General features: G+C 39.9%; 1 protein-coding gene across 7 annotated transcripts in view; it reads left to right on the top strand.

Moving 5' to 3' along the window:
• CHLSN (cholesin) overlaps window positions 1-27,229 on the top strand; it is a 351,907-nt gene that overhangs the window by 129,748 nt on the left and 194,930 nt on the right. The window lies entirely within an intron of this gene.

The raw sequence follows: 27,229 nt of genomic DNA, 5'->3' as shown, positions 1-27,229 counted from the left end.
ACAGATCATTGTATCAGGTGACTCTAGCTATTTGTTATCTAGTAGATTCAGTTCAGAAGGATTGGTGACTTCCAAGAGGGGTTGGGGGCAGGGTAGGGGGTTGGCAAGGTTCAGAGCAATGAAGGGGCCAGGAGGCAGAGTATTCAATTACTTGAACACATGGTTTAGGGAGGGAAAAAAAGGAGTCTAAAGAGGGAAAGAAGGGACAAGATAAAGACCTAATTTGCCATAGGCCAGCCTCAGTTACTTGGAAGTATTGATTTCTTTTAATAATTTACCAGCTCCTAAACGACTTAAATTTTCCATCATTCAACAACAATTTATTAAGTCCCTTCTATCTGCCAGGGATACAGAGGTAGAAATGAAATATATTCCTTGCCTTCTAGGAGCTTATAGCCTATTGGGGAAAGACATATAAACAAATAAATGGTGATTTTTGTCGTTGCTGTAAGGATGGGGAGGCACTCGTATGTGAGATTAGAAAAGGCTTTGTTTAGAAAGTGGCCCTTGAGTTGAGTGTTTAAGGAAACTGGGGATTCTTTGGAGGTAAATGTGAGGAAGAAGTGCATTCCAGGCATAGGAACTGATGACCTATGCAGAGGCAAAGGGATGAAGTATCATGTGTGAGAAACAGTGAGAAAGCCAGTTTGGCTGAACATAAGAGTGACAGGAAAGGGAATCATATATATTAAGGCTTTTCATGGAAATTGTGGAATACCATAGGGTTTATATTTGACCCTAAAGGTAATAGGGAGCCACTGTGGTTTATTTGTCAGGGCAGTGACAGTCAGATCTATGAGTTAGGAATACACTTTTGTCAGCTGTATGAAGGATAGATTTGTGTCAAGTAAAAATTTGCAAGAGACATAATTTCTGGGTAAATTATAATCAGTTTTATCAACTACAGCTAACAAGTAGTCAACAAAAAAGACTTGTTTGTCCTCTGGACTATCAAAGAGGCCTAACCTGTGGAACCTTCAATACTTATAAAGCCTTTGGAAGAGGAGGTGCACCTGAGAGTGGAAATCAACTCTGATTGGTTAAGAAGTAATGAGAGGATGAACATTATAATGAGAGGTGGGCTTATTCTGTTGAGGGTCTGGGGGTGGGACTCTGATCACTCAGTCTTGGTCAAAGAAACTTTTCTGTACCCATATCACCCTACACAGGGTAATCTAGACAAAAGGGAGAATCCACTTTTACCCAGACCTTTCTGAGTAAAAGACAGTGGGCTGGGATCCATCAATTTGCCTAAATTAAAATTCCTTTATCTTTTAAACAGATCTGAATTTTCCCTCTCATTATCATGATGCCCTGTGCTTCAAAGGCTGCCTGAATAACCTACTGGCACTGATTTCTGAATGAGAAAGTAGAAAAGGAGAAAAACCTTGGTCCTAATTTAATAATTGGTTATTAATATAAGAGAAATAATCATTTCTCTTCTGTTGAAGTAAGGAGAGACTTAAGCAGAAAGACTAAATAGGAGGCTATTGCAACAGCCTATTTGAGTGGTGATAAACACCTAAACTTGGGTGGTGGCTATGCGAGTAGAAAGAAGAGCATGTATGTGAGAGATGCAATGACAAGATTCGGCAGTTGGTTGGATGTCAAGTCAGTCAACAAGCATTTATGAGGTTCCTGCTTTGTGCCAGGGACTGTCCTAAGCACTGGGGATACAAGGAAAGGCAAAAATAGCACCTGTCCTTAAGAAGCTCACACTCTAATGGGGAGAGAGAAGATGGAAATATTATATGAAAATAATATAATCATAGAGGAAAGGCACTAAGATATGTGGTTGAGGTAGAGTGAAGAGTTAAAGGTGAGTTGGAAGTTGTGCATCTGGGTGACTGGAAGGATTTTGAGAGACAGAACTAAGTTTGGAAGAAGAGTGAGTGTGGGGCATGGTAAACCTAAGATGTCTATAGAACATTCAGTTTGAAATTTCTAACGGGCACGAATGTCCACTTTGTTCAAAATGTCCAGCGCGATACAGCACTAGAGCTCAGGAGAGAGACAATACATTAGAGAATATTGAGGAACAGGATTTCCATATGTTGCACATGAGTCCAGTCACACACATTTTTGCAACTTCCTACACCATAGAACTGAATCATCAGAAATCAGCTTAAACTAAACTGATCTGTTAGAAGGGTATTACTCCCATCTTAGAAGGATATCATTGCACCCTTTTGTTTGGGTTTTCACCTTTGAATCAGCCTATTTGCAAGCATTGGCAGCATTTACTAAGTGCTGTAAAAAAACCTGATTATAAAATGGATAAGAGATGTCATTCATGAATGTGAAGGATCTTCTTCCTGGTTACTTTATGGCTTAAGCAGGATCAGTTATCTTTCTCTAGGTTGTTGCAACCAGAGGTAGGAGAAGGAAGATAATTGCTGTAGAAATTTAGAGCTAGAAGGCACCTTAAGAGATCATCTGTTTTCACCCCCTCACTTTACAGAGTTTGGAAATAGAGGCCTAGAAAAGTTGTGAGATGTCCAAGGCACGCAACTTGTTAATGGCTAAACAGAGAACCAGGCCTGAGTGTCCTGATTCGCAGCCTCCTGGCTGTTTTGGCTTTTCACTGGTGCACTCTCCAGGAAAGCTACCATGGTCAAACCCTCGTACTACTACAGACCTACTGCAAACCTACTGCAGAATCTTTTCTGAAATGAAAATAGGTGGGAGGTTCATCAGTGGGCAAATCCAATAGCTAGTTATTTATTTCTGAGAGTGAGCTAGAGCCCTGTTCTGTCTAGGACTGGGAACTGAGGGGAGCCTCCAACTTGAGATTTTTTCCTCCTAGGTGTGATCAGCCTCTGGATATTTCTGTCTTATCAAAAAGCTAAAAGCCATCAAGCAGAGGGAATATGCTTGTGGATACAGGGGCTTCCTAGAGCCTGCTAAGCAAATAGCTTAGCCCCAAATGCCTTTCTCCATTCCCTGCAACCCTAGATAGGTTTAGGTCTCATGTAACCTATCACTGTGGAAGAGTATTTTGAGATTTAGTCAACTCCAGAACATTTATTAAGCATCTACCTAATCACCTTGCCTGTTTGGCTGAGCAAGAAGGATTCTATAAATCAAGAATTCAAAGATTGTGACTCACAATAGGCCAGAATAGATTAGGCCTTAGCCACAGATACCTGAATTGTCTCTTTGCTCTGGAAATGGTTGGTTTCCACCCCAACCTGGCCTTCTCACATTGATCACTGGCTTTTTTAAGTAGAGGCTAATGAGTCAGTTCGTTCAGTGTACCCAGCACCCAGGAAGTGCTCTTCCTCAGCCTAATACATTAATAATTTACCTCCTTGATAAAGGGTTGGTGAAAGCCTGGCTAAAATGAAACTTGCTCTGTGTCCTTCTCTTATTGCCATTTTATTTTGATGCATCTGTTTAATTTAAACTGACTTTTAGTTTCCCTAATTTATTTAGTCTCTAATAGATGGAAAACAGCTTTCCCTGAGAGGTGAATGAAGGCTGTGTGTGGTTATTGTTGCTCATTTTCTCAGGAGGGTGTAGTAATCAAATTTCATAGTAATAGAATTTTAGAGCAAGAAGGAGACTTCAAGATGATGTAGTTCAACACCTTCATTTTACAAATGAGGAAACTGAGGCCCAGGGGACCTTGTAGATCATCTAATCCAGCCAATTCATTTTACAGATGAAGAAAGTGATATCCAGAGGCAAAGGGATTTTTTTCAGGATCACACAGTGAGTTAGTGATAGAGCTGGGATTATAAACAGGTACTACTGAATCTTAGGTTAATTCTTTGGGATTTTATATCAGATCAGCAAATGAAACATTTTTACTATATGTGCCTCTTCATGTCCATCTGGGTGGGCCCCACCTATAGAGGAGTAGGCAGGCTACCTGCTTGGTGTAATTTAGGGGTGCCTAAAAGGTTTCTCCTATCCTAAATGTTTTTTCTCCCACTGACCTTTAGTAATGCATGTAGTTATCATCTCTGAATGGCTGAGTAGGGTCTGTCAATCTCTACTCATTGTGGGTCCCACCTTCATGTTTTGGTTCTCAGATGAAATGTATTGTGAGGGACCCAGAACTGCATTGAGGGTTCTGGGATCAATTCAGTGTGACACCAACAAATTGTGTGACTTTGGGGAAATTACTTCAGCTCTCTGGGTTTCACTTTCTTTAGCTAAGTGAACAAGTGGACTAGATGGCCTCCAAAAGGCCCCTTGAATCACTAACCATCTATGAGTCTTTCCCTCTTTGTTGCATTGGGCTAGCCCAGAAGTAGTAAACTCAAGTAGAAATGAATCCCTGCATGCCACATTGACTTAGAAAACCACAAATTAATATTATCTATGTTGTATTTTATTTATTTTGTTAAACATTTCCCAATTATATTTGAATCTGATTGTGGTCCTGGTAGTTTGACACATCTGGCCCAGCATACTGGAATACAAATTTTCTGAGATCATAACACTGTCTTCCTTTTCATGGTATTATCCTGTTTCTGATTGTTGTAGTCTTAATTGTCTGTCTTCTCAGATAGGGGCATGATCAGCAGCACAGGCAAGTAGGCAAAAGGTACCCTGAATCAGCTCAGTGTTGTGGCTCAGCCTCCTGTGTCTTCTATGTCTTCTGCAAGAAAACCTTCCAGCTGTGTGGTTTAGGGCTTAGTTGTAGAATCTTTAAAGTTAGAAGAGGATATCTAGCCCAGCCACATGTGTGATGCAAAAAATCTTTATTCCTAATAAATTGAATCTTATCCATTCTTTTCTTGACTTCCCCTATTGACCTGGACAACACAGCTTTTGTTGGATAGTTCTGATAATGAGAAAAATTCTTTCATCTACTGATCCAAAATCTACCTCCCCATCATTTCTGCAGGTTGGACTTAGTTCTGGAGTTTTATAGAATATGCATCCTCCCTCTTAGGAGGTTGTTAAGGATAATATGGAAAATAGAGATTTTAGGGGTACAACAGTATTCTTCTTACTGTACATGTATTAGTGGAAGAGAGGCTGTAATGAAACTGTACCAGATGTAGAGTAAAAACAGGTCAGAATCCCAGCTACCCCTTTCAGCTGTGTGATGCCAGTCAAGTTACTTTGCTCAGCTTCAGCCTTCTCATCTGCAAAATGGCAATGATATTCTCCACAGGGTGCTTATAGTAGATGGGAAGCCTGGTATTTTTGTTGTATTTTAGGCAACATGTGAATCTGCCACATGGTATTGTAGCAGGAACAGCCCTGTAGCTATCAGCTGAAAGAAGATCCTCTGCTTCACAAATACCACACTTGCTTGAGTGTATATAAGACAGGCCTTCAAATACAATATGGCATTGGGTTTTCTTTCACTTTGCAGCACTGACTTAGCAAAAATAGTCCTTCTTCTCTGAGCTCTCTCAACCTCGAAGGCACATTTGAGAGTTTCTGGAAGACAGACAAGGCTGGCTGACCTACATGCTCTCTCACCCCCGCTGACCCATAGCTTTTCCATTAATCTGAGAAAACCACATTGTCTCCAGCTGCCTCCTCTTGGGAAGCCTGAGTAGATGATTTGGCTGATTTTCTGTAGGATGTCAGGAAAAGGCTTTAAAATTTTCTCCCATCTGTTCAATGATTATTCTACAGGCAGATGGACAGCCTTAGCCCCACAGACTCTATGAAGTTCTACTTTAAGCTAACATGCCAGAATTTCCTAGCTAACCTAGGAAGGAAGGATAAAAGAAACAATTTCTCTGCCTTCTGAATCATGTCAGGCTCTAGGGGTATTCCTTTCTCTGTTTGCAAGGAGTTTCCATCTTGGTCATCTATACTCATGACATCATTATCCCTTTACTGTATGACCATTGTCTTAAGTTTTGGCACTTTTGAAGTTTGATCCCTCATGGTGACTTGGAAAGATGGTGGTGCCCTTAGTAGAAATAGGATGTTTGCAAGAGAGGTGGGCGGATGAGGGATTGGGATAGGAGTTCTCTTTTGACATGATGAGTTTGAGATACTATCAGTCTTGCTCCATGCCTCTATTTCTCTCACTTCTTTTTTTTGCCAAGATTGCACATTTATGGTACAGCTACTCAAGGGGAATCCCCAACCTCCTACATCTTATTATTTACCTCCGCAAACCTTTGTACTAGCCTGCTTGATCTCTTCATTGGTTCCCATGCCATATATATTCTAATTTTGAGTCTATTACCCATTCCAATCTCCTTGCCTGGGATACTCTTCCACTACCTCCCTAGCTCAAATTCTATATCTTCCATATTAATTTCCATGACAAATTTAGCAAGTATTCCCCAAAGGATTTCTCTCTATCATTTGAACTCCCGTTAATATTTATTAGGTCCATCAGTCAACAGACATTTATTAATTTTTTTATTTGTAATTAAATTTTATTTTATTTCAATTACCAAGCATTTATATTTTTTCTCCCCTGACACCCCCCCCTCCCCATACACTGGAAAAATTAAATAAAACAAAGCCCTTGTAACAAATATGTTTAATCATGCAAAAGAGATTCCCCCACTGGCCATGTCCAAAAGTGTGTGTCTAAGTCACGTGTTTAGTCTGTCACCTCTCTGTCAGGAGGTGTGGGTATCATTCCTATCATCACTTTTCTGGAATCAAAATTGATCACTGCATTGAGCAGAGTTAAGTCTTTCAAAATTGTTGTTCTTTATTGTGTTGTTGTTGTTATTGTATAAATTGTTCTCCTGGCTCCCCTTACTGTACCCTAACTCAGTTCATACAAGTCTTCCCAAGTTTCTCTGAAATTGTCTCTACATTTCTTATAGCACAAAAATATCCCAAGATATTGATATGCCATCATTTGTTCAGCCATTCCCCAAGTTCTGGGCATCCCTATATTTTTCAGTTCTTTGCCAATATAAGTATTTGTGCATGTGGAACCTTTTTTTCTTTCTTTGATCTCTTTGGGAGTAGGCTTAATAATGGTAACTAAAAGTGTATATACAGTTTAGTAACTTTTTCTGCAGTTCCAAATAATAAGCATTTATTAAGCAACCGCTACCTGCTAGGCACTGTGCTAAGTTCTGGGGATATAAATACATAAATGAAATAGTACAAACACTCATAAAGTTTACATTCTCCAGAGAATGACAACATATACACCCAAAAGTTTATGCAAAGTAATATTTGCAAAATACATACAAAGTAATACAAAGAGAACTCAGTAACTCAGTATTTGATAAACCCCAAAACACAAATTACTTATGAAAAACTTACCTATTTGACAAAAAACACTAGGAAAGCTTGAAAGCAGTCTGATAGAAATTAAGCTTAGATCAACATCTTGTACCTTATTTCACAATAAATTCAAACTGTATATGTGACTTTGATAGTAAAGATAATTCCATAAACCTGTCATTAAATGAGAAGAAAAGCAGATCACATGCTTTTCACAGCTATGGGAAGGAGTTGTATTCCTAACTTAAAAAGCAATAAAGGAAAATTTATAAAAGATAAAATAAATAATTTTGATTGCTTGAAATTGAAAAGCTTCTGCACAAAATTCATCTAGGATAAGAAAGGAAGTAGTTGAGTGGGAAAAAATATTTTATCTCAGATAAAGGTTTGGTGTCCAAGATATATAGAAAACTAACAAATATAGATGGATAGATAGATAGATAGATAGATTTTATTTGTGCCTGATATGGAAGATATATAGATATTTATGTACATATATATATATATATATATAAAATACACACACACACTCTATATGTATATATAGTGCATAAAATCTATTTTTATATATAACAAAATAAATTGTATCATACATGACATTATATAGTTGTATATATATACATAATGCATATATATGCATAAAACCAAAAGCCATTCCTTAGTAGGTAAGTGATCAAAGTGTTGAGGTCAGAATTGGGAGAACTGGTTCACGTGTGAAAGAATTCACTTAGACCTTCTCTGTAGCCATTGGTGATGAGTTCAGGGTAGACCCCAGGAATGTTGGGGTGCTAACTGAAATGATGAGGAATAGAGGATGCTATCCTGAAAGAATTCACTCAGTCTCCAAGTTAAAGAAAGACATTTATTGGGACAGTGCACCCAAACAGATCTGCTTCTTGTGAGGCGGAGCCCCAGTGGGCTGTACTCCACATGGGAGGCAGAGCATGAGCTGCAAACCCTGCTCCCCTAAGGGAGCAGTGCGGCCCCTGCTTCTTGTAAGAGGTGAAGGCAGTTAGCTAGGTCTGTGGTATGGTTTAAGTACAATTCTGTGGAATAGGGGGGAAAGGACGAGAGAATGGGAGGAGCAAGCATGGCTCCAAAATGCCTGGGATATCTGGTAGTCTGGAGATGATAAGTGAAGAAAAGAGGAAGGGAAGAGTTGTTCTAGAATTGAGGGTGCTTTGTGAAAGCGCATAGGTGAGTCCCTTGAAGGCATAGTCTTCTTTGATCACTTTTTTGGCTGGTTACATCCTGCTTCTCATCTTCTATCTCATGTCCTGCTTGCTTCGTCTGCCAGAAGCACTCTTTTCTACCTCATCAAAAGGACTTGAGAAAACAGTTCTCAGAAGAATTGCAAATTATTGATTGGTTGGTTGTCCTTTGTTCTTGAAGGAGACCAAAATGACATCACTACGTTCAGACCAAAAGAATTAAAAAACTCAAAGCAAACTCAAAAGAACGCTCCAGCTCACTAATAGTGAAAGAAATACAAATCAAAACAGTCCTGAAGATTCCACTAATATTCAGCAAATTGGCAAAGATGACAAAAGAAGGAAATAATCAGCATTGGAGGGGTTATGGAAAGATTGTCATGCTAGTGTATTGTTAATGGAACCGTGAATGATTACAACCATTATGGAAAGCAATTTGAAATTATGTACATAAAGTGGCCAAAATATCTCCACTCTTTGACCCAGAGTTTTCACTAGTAGGCATATACTCCAAGGTGGTCATCAATAAGAAGGAAGTCCCTATAAACAGCAAAATGTTTATAGCAGTACTTTTTGTGGTAGCAAGGACTGGAAAAGGTGTACGTCCATCTTTGGGGAAATGACTAAAAAAATTGTGGTACGTGAATGAGACTGTTACTGTGCTGTAAGAAACAACAGGGACGGGTAGGTGGCACAGTGGATAGAGCACTGGCCCTGGATTCAGGAGGACCTGAGTTCAAATCTGGCCTCAGATACAGAACACTTACTAGCTGTGTCACCCTGGGCAAGTCACTTAACCCCATTGCCTAGCCCCCCAAAAAAACCCCAATAAATTTGATGAATACAGAGTTGGGGAAAGAATTATGTAAACTAATACAAATCAAAGTAAGGAGAGCCCAGAAAACAGTATACACATTGACTACAACCACAAAACAATGGAAGATAAATCTTGCTGAATTATAAACAACAAGCTTTGGGCCCCAAAGGAAGCTGTGAGAAGACAACTCTGACCACTTCTTTGTAGAGATAGGTCAGTGAGAGTATGTGTAGTTTCAGACCTTTTCTGTATATTTATCAGTTTTGCTGATTTTTCCCTTTCTTTCTTTCTTTCTTTCTTTCTTTCTTTCTTTCTTTCTTTCTTTCTTTCTTTCTTTCTTTCTTTCTTTCTCTCTCTCTCTCTCTCTCTCTCTCTCTTTCTTTCTTTCTTTCTTTCTCTCTTTTTTTCTCTTCCTCTCTTCCTCTCTTCCTCCCTTCCTTCCTTCCTTCCTTCCTTAGATTCTTTTTAACTTTAGGAAGGCTTTCTGGGAGGCTGGAGGGAGAAGCTTGCTGACAAAAATTTAGGCAATGTAAAAACAAAACATAATAAAATTATTTTTGAAAATAAATGCAAAGCCAATTTTACAGGGAAGCGCTAGTGTCTGTGGAAAGCTTGGAAGGGCTTCATTCAGGAGGTGACATTTGAGCTGAGTTCTAAAGGAAGTGAAAGGCAAAGATGAGGAAGGAATGCATTCCAAGCATGGTGGCCCATGATACTACATCCAGGCAGTAGTGTTCACCTCATGATAGCTACCTGAATTGCTAACAGAGTACCTGGGAAGGAAAACCATACCTTGCTTTCACATCTAGCTTTTTAAAACTCAGGCTTATGAAGTGATGTATTTGCCACGATAAATCTCTGATAAATGAATGAATTTTACTGTTTTCTTACTCAGTTTTCCTTTTTTTTTTTTTAACTGTCTTGGCTGTATGTATCATTCTTTCCTTACCAGGATACAGTTACCCTCTTATCAGGTCACCCTAAGGTCACTTGCTAATGCAGAAGCAAAAGTTCATGACATTGTACCACTTTAATGCTCCTTTCCTCCTTTGCATTTTCTCATGTTCTGTATACTTGAAGCAAAGCCCGAAGCTCTGTTTTATGCTTTGCTTATACCATCACATAGAATTCATACTCCTTAGCAACATTTCCCCTTTTCCTTCTGTCACTGAAGAGAATCCATTCCTTGGCATTGCTGTGGCCTCCAAAAACCTGATCCTCTCTAATTTCTAAAGGACAACCACAGTAGAACCCCATGATAAGGCCTCCAAGAAGTTTTATAATGAATTTATAATGAATCAACAAATATTTATTGGATGAGTATTAGGTGACTAGAGCACAGTTAAACAATTTAAACATTTATTAAGCTCCTAGTAGAGAGACCACATGGAATAGTCAATACAGTACATGTCTTGGAGGCAGGAAGACCTGAGTTCAAATCTCTCAAGGGACATATTCAAGCTATCTACCCTGTGCAAGTCACCTAACCTCTCATTGCCTCAAACAGAAAAGTCTAGAAGTTTCAGAGAAGTTGCTGATAGGTGTCCTTAGAGGGAGTTTCCTCAGTGGGAGTTCACTTATTATACCAAGGAAATTACCAGTTCAGGCAAAAAAAAAATTTAATGTATTATGGAAATAGCTTTTATTTCAAAGTTTGTTCATACCAGAAAAACAAATATTCAAATTAAAGTTAATTTTTTCATTTGACATTTCAGTAAGCAAAAAGTTTGATTACAAAGCCTACCTCAGTTATGTCCCTACTTACCTCATGAAAAATATAATGGAGGTCTTATACCCTTTGGACACACACATAGGATAGGGCTTTTCTGATTCAGCTGGGTCTTCACTTTTCATCTTAAAAGTAGATTAATAAATTTTATGCCTAGGAAATACCTGGCAACAGAGCAACATATTCCTAAGTTAATTATTTTAAAAAATTTTTTGAGTTGGGGCAGCTAGGTAGTGCACTGGATAGAGCATCAGCCCTGGATTCAGGAGGACCTGAGTTCAAATCCAGCCTCAGACACATAACACTTACTAGCTGTGTGACCCTGGGCAAGTCACTTAACCCCATTGCCTAGCCAAAAAAAAAAACCAAAGGGAAAAAGGAAAAGTTGTTTGAGTGATCCTAATTAAGAATCAGGATATTAATATTCATTAATGAAGTCAGTGAACAGCCATTAAGTGCATTCTGTGTGCCAGGCATCATATAATTTCTTTTTTCTTCACATTAGTTTTTCCAGTTTACTTGCAGGGACATGGGGGAAAAATTCTTAAGGCACTCTTCTAGAAATTAGAGATAGGAAGACAAAAACTTAAATTGTAATGTCAGTCCTCTGCTTTCTGGAGCACTTTGGGGAGCTGTTTTGTTGATGTGGGTGCCCCTCCCACCAGTGCAGTTCTGCAGTCCTGCTGCATTTGAGTGAGGGGTCTTCATCAGTTGCTGTGGCAGAAAAATGCATTATCCAGGAACCAATCTCTTTGAACTCCCTTAGGCTGGTCCTGAGATGTCTGGCACAGAGTACACCTCACTTTGTACTGCCTAGCCTTTCTAGCGCAGCCTGCCTGGGCAAAGCCTGCCTCCTGCTGGCAGAATCCTCAAAAACCCAAGGCCACTTTCATGATTCAGTTCAATTCAGTAAACATTTATTAAGTGCCTGCTATGTGCCAGGCACTATGCTGACTGCTGGGGATACAAATGAAGCATCAGAATAGAGTTTTACCGGAGGAACATTGTGTTATATAGGGACACAAAGATACATCCCCTGCCTGTTTGAATTCCTTATAGTCTGGTTAAGGAGATAAGACTGAAACACAGTTAGAGAACAAGAGATTGTCCAATACTGCCAAACTGGCAGCTGTACAGGCAGTTGGAGATTTGGGTCAACAAGTATTTCTGAAGCACCTGTTAGGTACCAGGTGCTATGCTGAGCGGTGAGGATTCAAAAAAGGGCAAAGAAACAGACCCTGCCCTCAAGAAACTCACAGTTTAATGGAGGAAAAGGAGGGAGAGAGTGACAACATGCAAACAACAATTGATAAATATGAAAGAACCTGGATCAACTGAAGAGAATCCCAGAGGGAAGACACTAGCATTTGGGGGGACTGGGAAGGAATTCTTGAAAAGGAAGGATTTTACTTGAAATTTGAGGCAAGTCAGGAGATGGAGATGAGAAGGGAGAGAATTTGAGGCATGGGGGTGGGGGGTCAGTATATTGTATTGGGCTGAATGTATGTCACATGTTTTTCCCCAAATCTAGCCCTTATTAAAGCAGAGTGTGGCCTGTGGTCATCCACTAAAGACATTGCAGGAGGCGGAGCCAAGGTGGTGGAGTAAAGGCAGGGACTCACCTGAGCTCTCCCCCAAACCCATCCAAATGCCTTTAAGTAATGACTTTAAACAAAATCTCGAATGGCAGAACCCACAAAAAGACAGTGAAACATTTTCTAGCCCAAGACAACTTAGAAGGTTAGCAGGAAAGATATGTTGCACCGGAGTGAGAGCGGAACGCCGTCAAGCAGTGCAGACCTGGCCCCAGCAAAGGAGGAGCAGGACTTGGGGTGGCTGAATCAGTGGCAGTGTGCAGACCTCTCAGCCCACAGATGGTAAGGGGATTGGACAATGGGTCAGAAAGAGATTTACAGCAGTCGCTTTGCTGGCACCAGAGGCAGGGCTCTGTTGTATTGCTTATAATTGGATCTGGGTTGCAGTGCCGGCTCTTAGTCCTAGTGCGAGGAGGAGCACGAGCACAGCAGAGCGCTCATGGTCTCCGGAGAGCAGGGACCCTGGTCACAGTTCCAGGGTTGAAGAGAGTGCTTGTGGTAGCTCACAAGCCAGTGCACAGTACAGGAGAGTAGTAAACACAGCTCTCTCTAGATCATACCGCCTTGGAATAGCCAAAAACTTTCAGGTCGCCAGAATTATCTCTGAAACTAGCTGCACAAAAAAACCTGAAGTTTGGGACAGTGTGCCTTCCACTTGGAAAGTACAGTCCCAATTTAGCATATTGGACTACCTGAAAGTTATGATTTAAAAAAAAAAGCCTAGACATCTTTCAAGAAATTATCAAACTGCCCTGATTTCTAGAACCAGAGGGTAAAATAGAAATTGAAAAAAATCACCGATCACCTCCTGAAAGAGATCCCAAAATGAAAACTCCCAGGAATATTATAGCCAAATTCCAGACCTCGTAGATCAAGGGGAAAAAAATACTTCAAGCAGTCTATAAGAAACAATTCAAGTATCATGAAGCCATAGTCAGGATAACACAAGATTTAGCAACTTCTACATTAAAGGATTAGAGGGCTTGGAGTACGACATTCTGGAGGGCAAAAGAGCTAGAATTACAACCAAGAATCACCTACCCAGCAAAACTGAGTATAATCTTTCAGGGGGGAAAATAAAATATTAAGTAAGAAAAAAAGACATTGCAGCAAAAAATACTTCGTAGGTTTTCCTTGGCAGAGTCAGTAAAACAGTTGGTCATATTAGTTTATCATGTGCCCAAAGGCAACAAGAAATGTCATTGCATGAGGTATTTAGGCATCTCTTCTATCCATTTGTAGTAGCGCCACAGTCTCAGAATTAGAAGGGACCAACTTGTCTAACCCACCTGTGTAAAAGAATCCCCTCTACATTGTACCCACCTGTTACGTGGGCCAGTCTTAACCCTTATTTGAAGTCTTACAGTAAAAGAGAACTTACTACCTCCCAGCAAAACACACTACACTTTTGAGTAGCTCTCATTGTTAGGTTACTTTTCCTTATGTTAACCTAAATGTACCTTTTTGCAGCTTGCACCAGTTCTAATTCTGCCCTCTGGGGCCAAATGGAACAAGTCTGATGTCTCAAATAAATGGCATTTCTCCCTCCCCACCCCTTTGTCTTTCTGGCATCTGTATAACATCGTACGTGGTACTTAGTCGGTGATTAATAAATATTTCTTGAAATGAATCAACTTGTATGACCAAAGGTATGGAGGGAATGAGCACCGTATGTCTGAGGGATCACATCTATGACATGAAAGACAGTATAGTATAGCAGAGAAAGGGCTGACCTTGGAGTTAGAAAGACTTGGACATATCCTGGCAAGTCACTTAACCTCTCAGTGTCCCAGATATGTTACTGACCTGTAGTGATGGAGGGAATTGCTACAACTGGAGTTCCTGCACTGATGAAATCACAAGTTAGGACATACACACACACACACATCTCTTACATAAAATAAAGTACAAACAGACAAAAAAAACTTGTCAGGGCTTTGATTTGCTTTACCTTTGAATTATTCTGGACTAAAAACCTTCCTGGTCGATAGGAAGCCCTGTGCTTATTAATATTTCCATTAGTAAGGGGCATTAGCTCTCCCCCTCCCCCAGCCCTTATTCCTCCTTTTCTTTTGACACTTTCCTTAGCTGCTGCCCTGCAGAAGTATCATTTGCAGTTTTCTATCTGGTGTCATCTTTTTTTTTAACTGAAGCTGATGGCTGTGGCCTCACCTGGATCATACAGGAACATGTTAAAGAGCATTAGTTCTAGATTGAGAGGAAAGTAGAAGAGAGTTTGAGGCTGTCGACAATTCATATTTTAAGCAGAAATAATACAACCAAGGACAGTGGGTGGGAGAATGCCAAGGAGGTAACTTTTTTGTATGTGTCCACCCCACCCCACCCCATCCCCCTCCACCACACACACACACACACACACACACACACACACACACACACACACACACTGCAGCAGCTTCTGCGGGCAAGGCTAAATTATAGATCAGGGAAGTTGGCAATGTGAGATGGTTTGGGGTTTTTGGTTTTGTTTTGGTTTGGTGAGGCGGTTGGGGTTAAGTGACTCACCCAGGGTCACACAGCTAGTGAGTGTCAAGTGTCTGAGGCCAGATTTGAACTCAGGTCTTCCTGATTCCAAGGCCAGAACTCTATCAACTTCACCACCTAGCTGCCCCATGAGATGGTTTTGAACGGGTGGTCAATGCCAGCCAAAAGCAGAATTGTGAAGTGGGTGGCTTGACTTTGGTTCCCTCCCACTTCTATCAACAGTCTTTCTCTTCCTTCTGGCCTCTCCCACCCCTGTGTATCTGTTCTGAGCCTCTTTCTCACTGTCTAATTAATCAAGACAAATGTTATTAATGGATAATTAAGGTGTTGCCTCTGATAACAGTTAGTCTGGCCTGTCACCAGGGCTTTTGTGTTTTAACAGAGGATGCCTTTCTGTTGCTTTCCCTTTCTGGAGAAGATGACCTAGGGGACAAGGTCAACTAGACCACTTTATGCTAAGTACCTTTCCCCCACCCCCACAAAGGCATTGCCACAAAGGGGCACATTAATGTACTGTTGGTTAAGCTATGAAATTGGTCTGCCCAATTTTTAAAGCAATTTGGAACTGTGCCCAAAAAAGTTACAGAATTGTGCATACCCTTTGACCCATCAATACCACTATTAGGTATATACCCAAAAGACATTAAAGCAAGAGGAAAAGGATGTGTGTGTGTGTGTGTGTGTGTGTTTCTAGCAGCAAAGAACTGGAAATGAGCTGTCAGTTGGGAAATGGCTAAACAAATTATGGTGTATGAATATAATAGAATACTTATTATTGTACTCTAAGAAATGATAAAGGGGATGTTTTCAGAAAAACTTGGGAAGACCTGTATGAACTGATCGGCAAATGATTGAGGAAAATGATTCAAAAAATAACAACAATGCTACAAGACAAATTATACAGTAAAATTGATGTGAAGACAGACAATGCTGAAAGCCATAAGAATTCTGCTCAATGTAGTGAGCAAGCATGATTCCAGAGGATCCGTGGTGAAACGTGTTATTTCATCTCTTGACGGAGAAGCAATGTACTCATGGTATAGAATGTATTTTCATAACTATGTATATGTATCTATATACATATTATATATATATATATGTGTGTATATATATGTGTGTGTGTGTGTGTGTGTGTGTGTATACATATATACACATACATACACATATCAGCAGTGGGGTGATTTGTTTTGTTTAACTATGCATATTTATTATGAGGGTTTTCTTTTTCTTTTTAAATGGGGGAAGGGAGAGAAAATAGGTCAGAAAATAAAGTCATACATTATGACCAGGCATCAATGGACTTGTGATTTTTGTTGCACATCTCATTGTATTATCTTTACCTCCCAATCCATCCCTCTTCTAGGTTTCCTCATTACTGTCTAGGGCACCATTATCTTCCACTTATCCACAGTGATAACCTTGATGTCATCCTACCCCTCACTTACACTGGTCTCTCTCTGGTCAGTTAATTGCCAAGTCTTGTTCATTTTGCCTCCTGAGCAACTTTTGAATCTGCCCCCTTCTTTCTACTTCCATCGTCGTAACTGTAGGCCTTCATCAGTTCTCTCTTTGGCTGTTAAAATACCCTCCTTAATGGTCTGTCTGCCTCGGGTTTTTTTCCTTTTTCAATCCATCCTTCACACAACCGCCAAAGTGATTTTCCAAAGGCATGAGTCTGACCATGTTACTCCTCTACTTCTAGTAGCTCCTTGTTGACTCTAGAATCAAATGTTATTTCATCTTTGTGGCATCCTTTTAACCTTTGTTTATAAGTTTCATATGTAATTATTAGTGCAGTTGTATGTGTATATAACTCAGGGATAGACAATAGACCTGTGATTTCATTTGTACTGGAAATTCTGGAATGAGGAAATTCTGTTGATGCAGGCTGGTACCTCCTCTGCAAATGAGAACCTTGGATAGTTGCCCAGGGTCACAGCCATTATGTGTCAGAGGCAGGGCTTGAACCCAGCTCTCTGACTTGGAGGCCAGCTCTCTCCACTAGGCCACACTGCCTCTAGGCAGCTTATAAACAGGCTATATAAGCACACTGGGGGTATTTTTTTCTTTAATGATAGGTTTGCACAATCAAAAGGTTTGAGACTATTGCACTGCACCATGATGATTCCCTGATATTCCCAGTATAGCGGATACAGTTATCTACACTCACGTGGCCATATTGTTTAGTGTATGGGTATTTTAAAACCTGGAACTTCTGGGAGCCAAGAGCATTGATGCTCTTCCAAACTTCTCCAATGTCCATCTATTTTGGGATGTATTTACCTTCTAAACTTTGGTCTGAGCCATTGTAGGGATGCAGAAGTCAATGCTTAAGTGCTTCACTGCAACTGTTTTGGACCACAACAAGGTGCCCTCTGTGGACACTGAGTTCAGGATGTACAAGCTGGGAAACAAACCAGCTGGCATTCAGGTTGCGTGTTAAGGTCCTACTCCTATGCGGTGGCAGCCTCTATTCAATGTTGTGGCAATAAATGCGGCCATGTCAGCAAGGTGATAGACATGTTCCCTATAAGGCAATTGATCTAAAAGGTCGCTGTCATTGTTCATATACTGCAGTGGGGATGATAAATAAGATCATGGATTTTATCATCTTTAGTGTAGCTCTGTCATCAAGGGACCTCAGAAATCATCTACTCCAGCTTTGTCATTTTACCCCTGAAGTATTGGAGATCCAAAGAGTTTGAGTGACTTACTAGAGTTCATACAGCTGTTAAGTAGTGAAGCCAGGATTTAAAGCTGGGCTCATGAAACTCCAGACCAGGCATTCCTCACTATACTTTCCTGCCTTGGGTAACACACTGAGAAGATTCTGAGCTTTTTTGTCCAGAGATATTCCTGAAAGGGACAGGAAAGGAGTCCTGAAAAGAGCTAGGTGGCCCAGTGGATAGAGCACTGGGCCTGGGGTCAAGAAGACCTGAGATCCGATTTGGCCTCAGACTGTTTACTAGCTAGTGACCCGCACAAGTTACTGAACTTCTATTTATCTCAGTTTCCTCATCTGTAAGATAATAGCATTCCCTTTTCTGGGTTATTGTGAGGACCCAATCAGATAACAATTGTAAAGCACTCAGTATAGTGCCTGGCATGTAGTAAGTGTGATATTAGTATTAGTTATTATTATAATCATTATTATTACTGTTATTATTATCAAAGCATCAATGGATCCTAAAAATGAGAAGACCTGGCAGCTGAGTAAACTTAAAAGTTCTATCATTGTGTCCTTAGGACACAGCCATCCAGCTACGGCAGCTAGGAGGAAGTATGCATGATTCAGATTTGCCATTTGTGCTCAAAATAGGTAATTGTGTAATGAGGCTTAAGGGGAAGAGGACAGCTGTGTTAGGCTAACCTACTTAAAAATATTTTTAATTAAATTTTTTTCAATCAGCAAAAATCTGCTATCTTTCCCTCCCAGCAAAACCCTCCCCTTTCCAACTGAGGAAGAAAGATAAACAAAACCCCTGTTACAAACATATATAGTCAAGCAAAACAAATTGACTAACCTTCTTTTAATAAGAGATGGAGTGAGGGGGCTCCCTATCATGATACAACTTCATTTTCATTTTCTTTTCTCTTATGCTGCTACTTAATTGGAAAGAGGAAAAAAGATTAAGCTGATTCTATTAGTTTATTAAGCCTCAGCCTCAGTCTAGTCTTTTCTGCTGCTGTTTGAAATAGAATGTTTCTGTTGGGGAATGATTCAGGAATTGCCGGATACAAACCAACCAGATGCTCACAGCTGCACTGGATTCAGGCATTTTGACTTTTTTTTTTCCTCAGAGCTACATAAACCAGTAAGATTAAAGCAATTTCACATTTCTTGTTTTCTGAATTATATGATGATACTTACTGTTGCCTCCAGGTTACCTGTGTGGCTTTAGAATGATGAGGATGGTCTCACAGACCCATATAGGAAATCACCTAACTCTTGGGTACTGCTCAGTTGCAAGATCCTTAAGGGGCAGGACTGTATCATTTCTTTTGTTGTATCTTTGGCACCAGGATGCAGTATTTGTTAATTTACTAATAAATCACCTTATTGTTAGTAATAGGTAATTAATAAATGCTTCTTGTTTGATTGTACAATAGGAATTTCTCAATGATCTTTTTGCTTTTTCCATTGTAAACCGGTCCGTATCAGCCAGTGCTTTAAAGTTATTAACATTTCACTAATTTTTAATCTCTAGTTTTTGCTAGTTTTTTAGTTTTAGTTATTGGGTAAGAGATTGGTTTCAATCAGCCAGTGACTATGTGTGTCAGGCACTCTGCTGAACTCAGGGGATACGAAGACAGGCCAAAGACAGTTCCTGTCCCCAAAGAGCTCACAATCTAATGGTGGAAGACCACACACGTAAAAAGAAACTGAAAGTAGGTTGCAGATGGTACCTGTAGCTGATGAACATGATTAGGTCCTACAGCTGGGTGATGGTGGCCCTGGGCACCCTGCTTAAATGGATGATCTGGGAGGAGTTCTCCTATGTCCATCACCCACCCTCTCCGTTAAGAGAGAAGGCCCCCAAATGGCAGAGTGAAGAGTGAGTTTCAGAGTTTAAGTGATCTTATAAGGTGATGAGTTTCTGGAGACTATGATGAAGGCCAGAAGAATGGCAAATGGGAAATTATGAGACTGCTGCCTTGGGCACTCTCCTTAAATGGAGTATATGGGAGGAACACTACCTTCTCCAGTTAGAGGGAGGGAGGGCACTCAGGGGCAGGGGATACTGAGATGTGGTTTGTTCTGATTTTGTGACTGTTGAGGGGAGAGTTTGGATTACTCCATTCCTCTTTGACCAGGAGGTAGGCCAGCCAGGTTAGATCCAGGTTTCTTGATCAGGCTCACCCCCTCAGATGGTGTATTTCACAGCATGGTGATAGTGAAGTGGAAGGTGGGGAGAAACTTTATTGTATTAGAATCCAGCACATCAAGGGAGAGATTTTGCCTCCTAGCCCCTTCCTTATATGTGTCTCCCTCTGTTAGATTATAAGCTCCTTGTGGGTAGAGACTGCCTTTTTTTTGTACTTGTATGCCCAGCAAAGTACCAGGCATATAGTAGGTGCTAAATAAATGTTTGTTAGCTGACTGATTGGCCACCCCCAACTACAGTGTGCAGCCCCATCCTTGACATAATCTTAGGTAAAGGTAGTTCATGGGGTCATTGTGGTCTTACTCAAGCATGCCCAGAAATATAATGAAACACAGGGGCAATAGAGGGCAGGGTTAGGTCTGGCCATCAAAAATGGAAAATTTGCCTTCATTGACATCAGCTGCCATTCATCTGCCATGTTGTAAACCAAAAATCAGATTTTAATCCCTGTTGTTTATTATAGTACTTAGGTAGTAATGGGCCTAGGATATATATTTATAGTCCTTTGAGAGTTGTAGAAGTATCTTGGTGCATTGAAAACTGAAAAGCACTATACAATTTAAGGTCTTATTCCTCCATCTCCTCACCTTTCAAAATTCTGTCCCTTCTTCTCTCCTTTGACACTGCTGCCCTCCTGGTACAGGCCCTTATTGCCTAATGCCTGAACTGTTGCAATTCTTATGGTGGGTCTACCTGCCTCAAGTCTTTCCCCACTCCAGTTACTCCTTTACTCAACTATTAAAGTGATTCCTTCCTAAAATAAAGGTCTGAACAGATCACCCCCGACTAAAAAAATCCCAGTGGCTCCCTATCACCTCTGGGATCAAATGTAAAATGCTCTGGCTTTTAAAATCCTTCATAACCTTCTTCCAGCTCCCCTCACCCCCACTTTTCCAGTCTTCTTATACCTTATAACATCCCCTTTCTCCCCATGTATTCTTCAGTCCAGTCACACTAGCTTCCCTCATGTTGTTGTTCAGTCGTTTCAGTTGTATTTGACTCTTCCTGACCCCATTTGGGGCTTTCTGGGCAAAGATCCTTCTCCAGCTCATTTTACAGATGAGGAAACTGAAGCAAACAAGGTTAAGCGACTTACCCAGGGTCACACAACTAGTAAGTGTCTGAGGCCAGATTTGAACTTAGGCATTCCTGATTCCAGGCCCAGCACTCTATACTCTGTGCCACCTAACTGCCCTAGGATACTCCATCTCCTGTTTCTGGGCATTTTCATTAGCTAATCCTTCCTTCCTGGAATATTTTTCCTTCTTAATCCCTTCTCTTGGCTTCCTTTAAGTCTTGGCTAAAATCCTCATTTATAGAGAGACCCATTTCCAGTCTCTCTTAATTCTAGTGCCTTCCCTCAGTTTATTATTTCCAGTTTATCCTTATGTAGCTTGCTTTTAGATGATTGTTTGCAGGCTATCTATCCCATTAGATTGTGAGCTCCTTGAGATGAAGAACTGTTTTTTTCTTTATATTCTTAGGCTTTCACCCAGTGCCTGGCATGTAGAATATGAATTCTTAATAAATGTTAATGATAATGACTGACTGAATGGCTCATCTCAATGCTAACATACTTTCTGATTCTCTCCGATCTTCTCAAATGTGCTTTTTTATTCTTCCCCTTGTGCTTTTATTGTACCTTTCTTGTGGCACTTGTCATAGATGTCACTGTATCATAATAATTTGTGTACTTGCCATTATCCTGCCTTCTAGATAGTAAGCTCCTTGAGAACAGAGGCTGTGTCTTACAGAACTTTGTTTCCCCGGTAAATGCCTATCAAGGCGTTCAATAATTATTCACTGAGCTTTCCCTTTTTCTCACCTATACCATATACAATCAGTTGCCAACTCTGACTGCTATCTGTACAATATCTCCCTTTTCTATACATTCCTCTAGTAGGCACTTCATATTTAATAACTGACTGCTGGATTCTCTCTGCCCCATTCTGACTTAGATATTCTAGTTAAGGGAAAGCTGTAATGTTTCATATATTCTTCCTCACTGTCCAGCCTGCATGCCTTTGCTCAGGCTATTTCCTGTGCTTGAATTAATCAGTAAACATTTATTAAACACCCACTGTTTACCAGGTTAAGCACCCTCTCTCCATTTCTGCTTGTTGAATTCCTATCTATTTTTTAAAACTCAAATTAAATGCTACCTTTTCTATGGAGCTCTTCTCTTCCTCCATCTCTTCCTCCAGTTGTTAATGACCCTTTCCACCCTCAGACCTCATATCGTTTTGCTTATATCAATCAATATTTACTAAGCACCTACTGTATACCAGGCAGCATGCTAAGCACTGGGGATACAAAAAGAGACAAAAAACAGTCTGTGCCCTCAAAGAGTTTGCATTCTAATAGAGGAAACAACATGAAACATATATACAAAGCAAGCTATATATAGGATAAATAGAAAATAATTAACAAAGGTTAATAGAATAAAGAGAGGTTAGGGAAGACTTCCTGTAGAAAATGAGATTTTAATTGGGACTAAAAGAAAACCATATGTATTCTGATGTACTTGCCGTGTGTTGATTTGTGCTATAGTTATTTGGATGTGTGTTATAACCCCTTAGTAGAGATGAGGGCAGGGACCAAGGCTTATCTCAACTTAGTATTTCACTTATTTCACTTACCACATAGAACAATAGTTTGTACACATTGGATGCTAAATAAATGATTATTGAATTGAGTTTGTATTTGATCATGAATGGAAAAAGAGGGGGACTGGTCCTCTAAGTATTAAAGGATAATGGTTAAATAAGCCCAGGGTGTGGGGCTTTATCATAATCTACCTGGAGGTTCACCTTGTGCTTGGAGCTCTTACTTTCCCTCACAGTGACTCCTCATAGACAGTAGCTAAAATCTCTGCCAGAAATTGCACCGATGCTTCAGCTACCTCAGGGAGGTGTGTTGTCCACCCTTTTGGTTTGAACCCACCTATATGCTTTAGGTTCTATCCAGCCATCTCCTTCCTTTGCTTATTGGCTTTCAATCCTCCATCTATGACATCTGTGGTTGTCTTAAAAACTTTACTTCATGTTGACCACAAGGGGTGAGGATATAGACAATTTTGTGTTGTTTATCTTAGCTGTAATTTCAGATGTGATTAAAAAAAAACATACCTGTAGAAATATATATGCATACATAGGAAAAGATTTCTTAAGTAAATTCAAATTATTATTTTTGGAATTTGCTTTTGGAAGACATCTTAATCATTTTGCTGTGTTGCAGCAAATTCAGGATTGGGTTGCAAAGATAAAGTTATTGGCAATACTAAATGTACATGTATTAAATTTTTAACTGTCTTGGTATTCTTTTTTGGTCTTTTCTGTGTCTTTCTAGGAGTTTTCTATCTAAGATGTCACTGGTATATTCATCTCTACCTCCTTGACTATTTCTTTTAAGTGTTGAATAAATATTAATTGTATCGAACAAACTCTAGGTTAGGGAGAGTACTTCTCTGTAGTTGGGGGCCTGTTCTTGTTGAGTTCCCTTGCCCTAGGTAGTGACTAAAGTTGTTATTATTCCCTTGTTGGTTGTCCCTTTCCATTCATTTATGTTGCTCATGGGAATGTATTTTTGTGAAAAGCAGTTTGCATGGGACAGCCTCACGGAACTGCCTCAGAGTCTGCAGGGAATACATTTCCACTAGTCTGATCTAAGACGCTCGTGGTTTGAGACTAGAGTGAACTAGTGGAGAGTGATGTAGAAAGAGTTCAGGGAGGTTTGGAAGAGAAACGTTAAGGACAACTAGGGCAGTTATGAAATGGAGTAGTTATCGACCACTCTGACTTTTTAAAAGGAGGTTGTTGGGAAGAACACTAAAAAAAAAGAAATCCTAGATCCGTGCACTTTAGTTGTGGGTGATTAAAAGCTAGGGCTCACCCAGAAGGTGATGGAGACACGTATGGGGGTGTGGGTCAGCTGCAGTGTATCAGCAATGAAGAATCATGCCAGAGAAGCAGTTCAAAAGATGTCATCAGAGATAGATTACCACAAAAGAAGGTGGGCCAGTCAAAAGGGATACAGAACCAGTTACTAGAGCCCTTGTGCTCTGTAGGTATCTGTATAAATGACAAGAGAGCTGAAGGAAGAACCCTCATGTTGAACCTGCTCTGAAGAACTTACAGAATGACAAGAATTCTTCACATAAGAAGGCAATCAGCTATCCTCTGAGCAGTCACTTAATCTGGGCTTTGTTTTCCTTATTTTGTAAAAGTGTAGATGAAGAATATTTGCCTTATTTACCTTGTAGAGTCAATGAGAAGATCTCTCCAACTGTTACTTTCCTTTTTTGTTATCATCTTTGCCATTCTGATAGATATGAGGAAGAACATTAGGGTTGTTTTATTTGTATTTCGTTTTGCTGCTAATGATATGGAACATTTTTATATGATTGTTGAGAGCATACACATTTCTTTTGTTCTTTTCTGTTAATAGCCTTTGGCCATTTGTCTATTGGAGAATGATGAATATTCATATATATTTGTATAATTTCCCTTTATATCTTGGATATCAGACTTTTATCAAGGCAGTTTGCTACAAAAACTTTTCCCCTGTTAATTATTTCTATTCTAATTCTTCCTTCATTGATCTTGTTTGTACAAAAGTTTTTCAGTTTTATGTCATCAAGATTGTCCTGTGATCCTCTCAAAACTGTGTTTTTTAAAAGTTGCATGTGTTATGTATGTGTGTTTGAGGAGGGCAGAGTAGAGAAAAAAGAAGAAGTATTTATAGCAGCTTTCTGCTATAAATGGCAACTGGCCATTGAAGGTGTTTGTTTCCTTTCTCACTCCTTTTAGATGAAGGGAATGTGTGTGTGCGCGCGCGCACGCGCATTACTTGGTAGTTGACTTGTGAAGTAGAAAGAAAACTAGATGGATCACAGAATGATAACATTAAGGGTAACCACAGTATTTTTCCTTGGAAGAAGACTAGGAAACACACTATCCATTTCATGTAAGCTTATGGTAAATTGTGTATGTGTGATATTAATTTTTCATGCAAATACACTTAGGAGGCCTTTGGGAAAATTCTAGTGAAGATAACTAAAATTCAGAGTTAAGTTGTTGTGCCACCTAATTGCTTTCGTTATGGGGAAATGTAATTAAAGGGAACGATCGCATTTTGCTTCCAAAGTAAGATACAATTGCAGGTATTTACTAGTCATTCATATTATTGAGATATTCACATGCCTCATATTGAGGCAGCTAGGTGGCCCAGTAGATAGAGCACTGGGGCCTGGAGTCAGGAAGACACGGCTTCAAAAATATTCTCACACACATATTAGCTGTGTGACCTTGGGCAATTCACTTAACCTCTGTTTGCCTCGGTTTTCTTACCTGTAAATTAGGGATAAGAATAGCATCTACTTCTCAGGGTTATTATGAGGATCAAATGAGATAATATTTGTTTAAAAACTTGCTTACCACAGTGTCTGGCACATATAGAGCCTATTGGCTCTATAAAGTGCTTATTTCCTTCCTTTCCCCATTCACAGGAACTAATTTTTAGGAGTTTTACCAATTAAAAAATGCTAAATTATATTGTTAATTTTTTAGGCTTCTTGTAGTTATTTTAAATACTGTTATGGACAAACTATTCCTTGGTAAAAATGCAATTATTATCCATTCTTCTTTAGACTTATTTGTCATATATACATTCTGGAATCTCCCTTTTCTGCAAGCCACATTGCCTAGAATTAATGCTAATAATTTATGGGGAAATAATGTGTCCAGGGAAGTGAAGTTCAGTCTATGGCCACAAGATGGAGCTAATAAAACAAGTCTGGCAATGGTTTGTTAGTGCGTGCTTTCCCCTCCAGCTCTTCAACAAGAGCATAGAGCTCCTAGGTTAATTTATACTTTACAAGGCCATAGGATTTATGCCTGGAAGAGCTAACAAATCACCTGGGCCAACCCCACATTTAATAGACAAGAAAATTGAGGCCCAGAAGGATTTTCCTAAGAAGTGTCAAACACGGTCTGCTCCAAATCTAAAGTACTTAACGCTGCACCGTGGTGACTTGCCTAAGGTTATAGGGCTATCTCTGTGTCTTTGGGCAAGTCATTTTTATCTTCTCAGCTTCAGTTTCTTCATCTCTCAAGTGAAAGAGTTAGCTTATGAATGGTATCACTTTCATTGTATTTTGTTAATTTATGTTCCGCCATGGACCACATCTAACCAAGTCCACATCAGGGACATTTGGGGGTTCCTGTGGAGCTCCTCTCAGTGGAGCTGAACTGACTTTGCTGGACATGAAGAAAGTGTCTTTAGAACTCTACACTATAGCACCTGTGAGGGTACCCACTCTTGCATATTTCTGTGCAAAAGTGTGAAGCAGTAGGTTATCCCCTACTAGAGTTGCTCAGTTTATTTGAGAGGAATGTAAGATATTTATGGGAACCGGGTGGCAGAATAGATAGAGCTGTTGGGCCTAGAGTCAAGAGGATCTGAGTTCAAATCTGATTCAGACACTAGCTGTGTGACCCTGGGCAAGTCATTTAAACCTCTTTGCCTCAGTTTCCTCCAGCTAGAGAAGGAAATGGCAAACTACTCCAGTATCTTCACCAAGAAAACCCCAAATAGGGTCACAAAGAGTTGTACATGACTGAAAAAACTGAGAAACAACAACAAAAATATTTACATACACACATAGTTATCCCTTCCACATTGCAGGGGTTAGGGACATGGCACCCCTGCGATCTGGAAAATCCATGTTAAATTTTTTGGCCTTCCTTTTGTTGCAGAGAAGAAATATTAATTGCTGTGGTAGTAAAAGATGAAATATATTTGTTACATATCACTACACATGTATTTTATGCATTTCTGAGTTTCTAAACTTTTTCTGTGTTGTCTGCCGGCCATTGTGTATCATCTGGGGTTTCAGCAAAACTCCCTCCAAATTCCCGTTTAATTTCTTATTCTGACCTGCTGTGGTGGAGAAAGTCACAACATGGAAGGGATAACTGTATATGGAAGCCTAACATTTGAGCTTTCTCCCCTAAGTTGCTGGTGAATATAGAGATCCATCATATCACATGTATTTCATACCCCGCCATTCGTACATGACAGAAGCATCCATTTCTTTATTACGGTTATAAACTTGTAAGTTGGCAGATTTTTAGAACTGGAAGAGACCTTAGAGATCAGTTAGTCCATCCCTGTCATTTCAAAGATGAAGAAGCTGAGGCTCGGGGGGGTTTGCCCAAGATTGTGCAGATAGTACATAGCAGAGCAAAGACTAAATCCCAGGTCTTTTACCTATTAATCCAGGGCTCTTTCTTTATTCAAGAAGTATG

This window comes from Phascolarctos cinereus, unplaced genomic scaffold, assembly GCF_003287225.1.
Source record: "Phascolarctos cinereus isolate Bilbo 61053 unplaced genomic scaffold, phaCin_HiC Scaffold_4;HRSCAF=312, whole genome shotgun sequence".
Taxonomy (NCBI): domain Eukaryota; kingdom Metazoa; phylum Chordata; class Mammalia; order Diprotodontia; family Phascolarctidae; genus Phascolarctos; species Phascolarctos cinereus.
The sequence above is the reverse complement of the archived record's forward strand: the minus strand, read 5'-3'. Positions and strand labels throughout refer to the sequence as shown.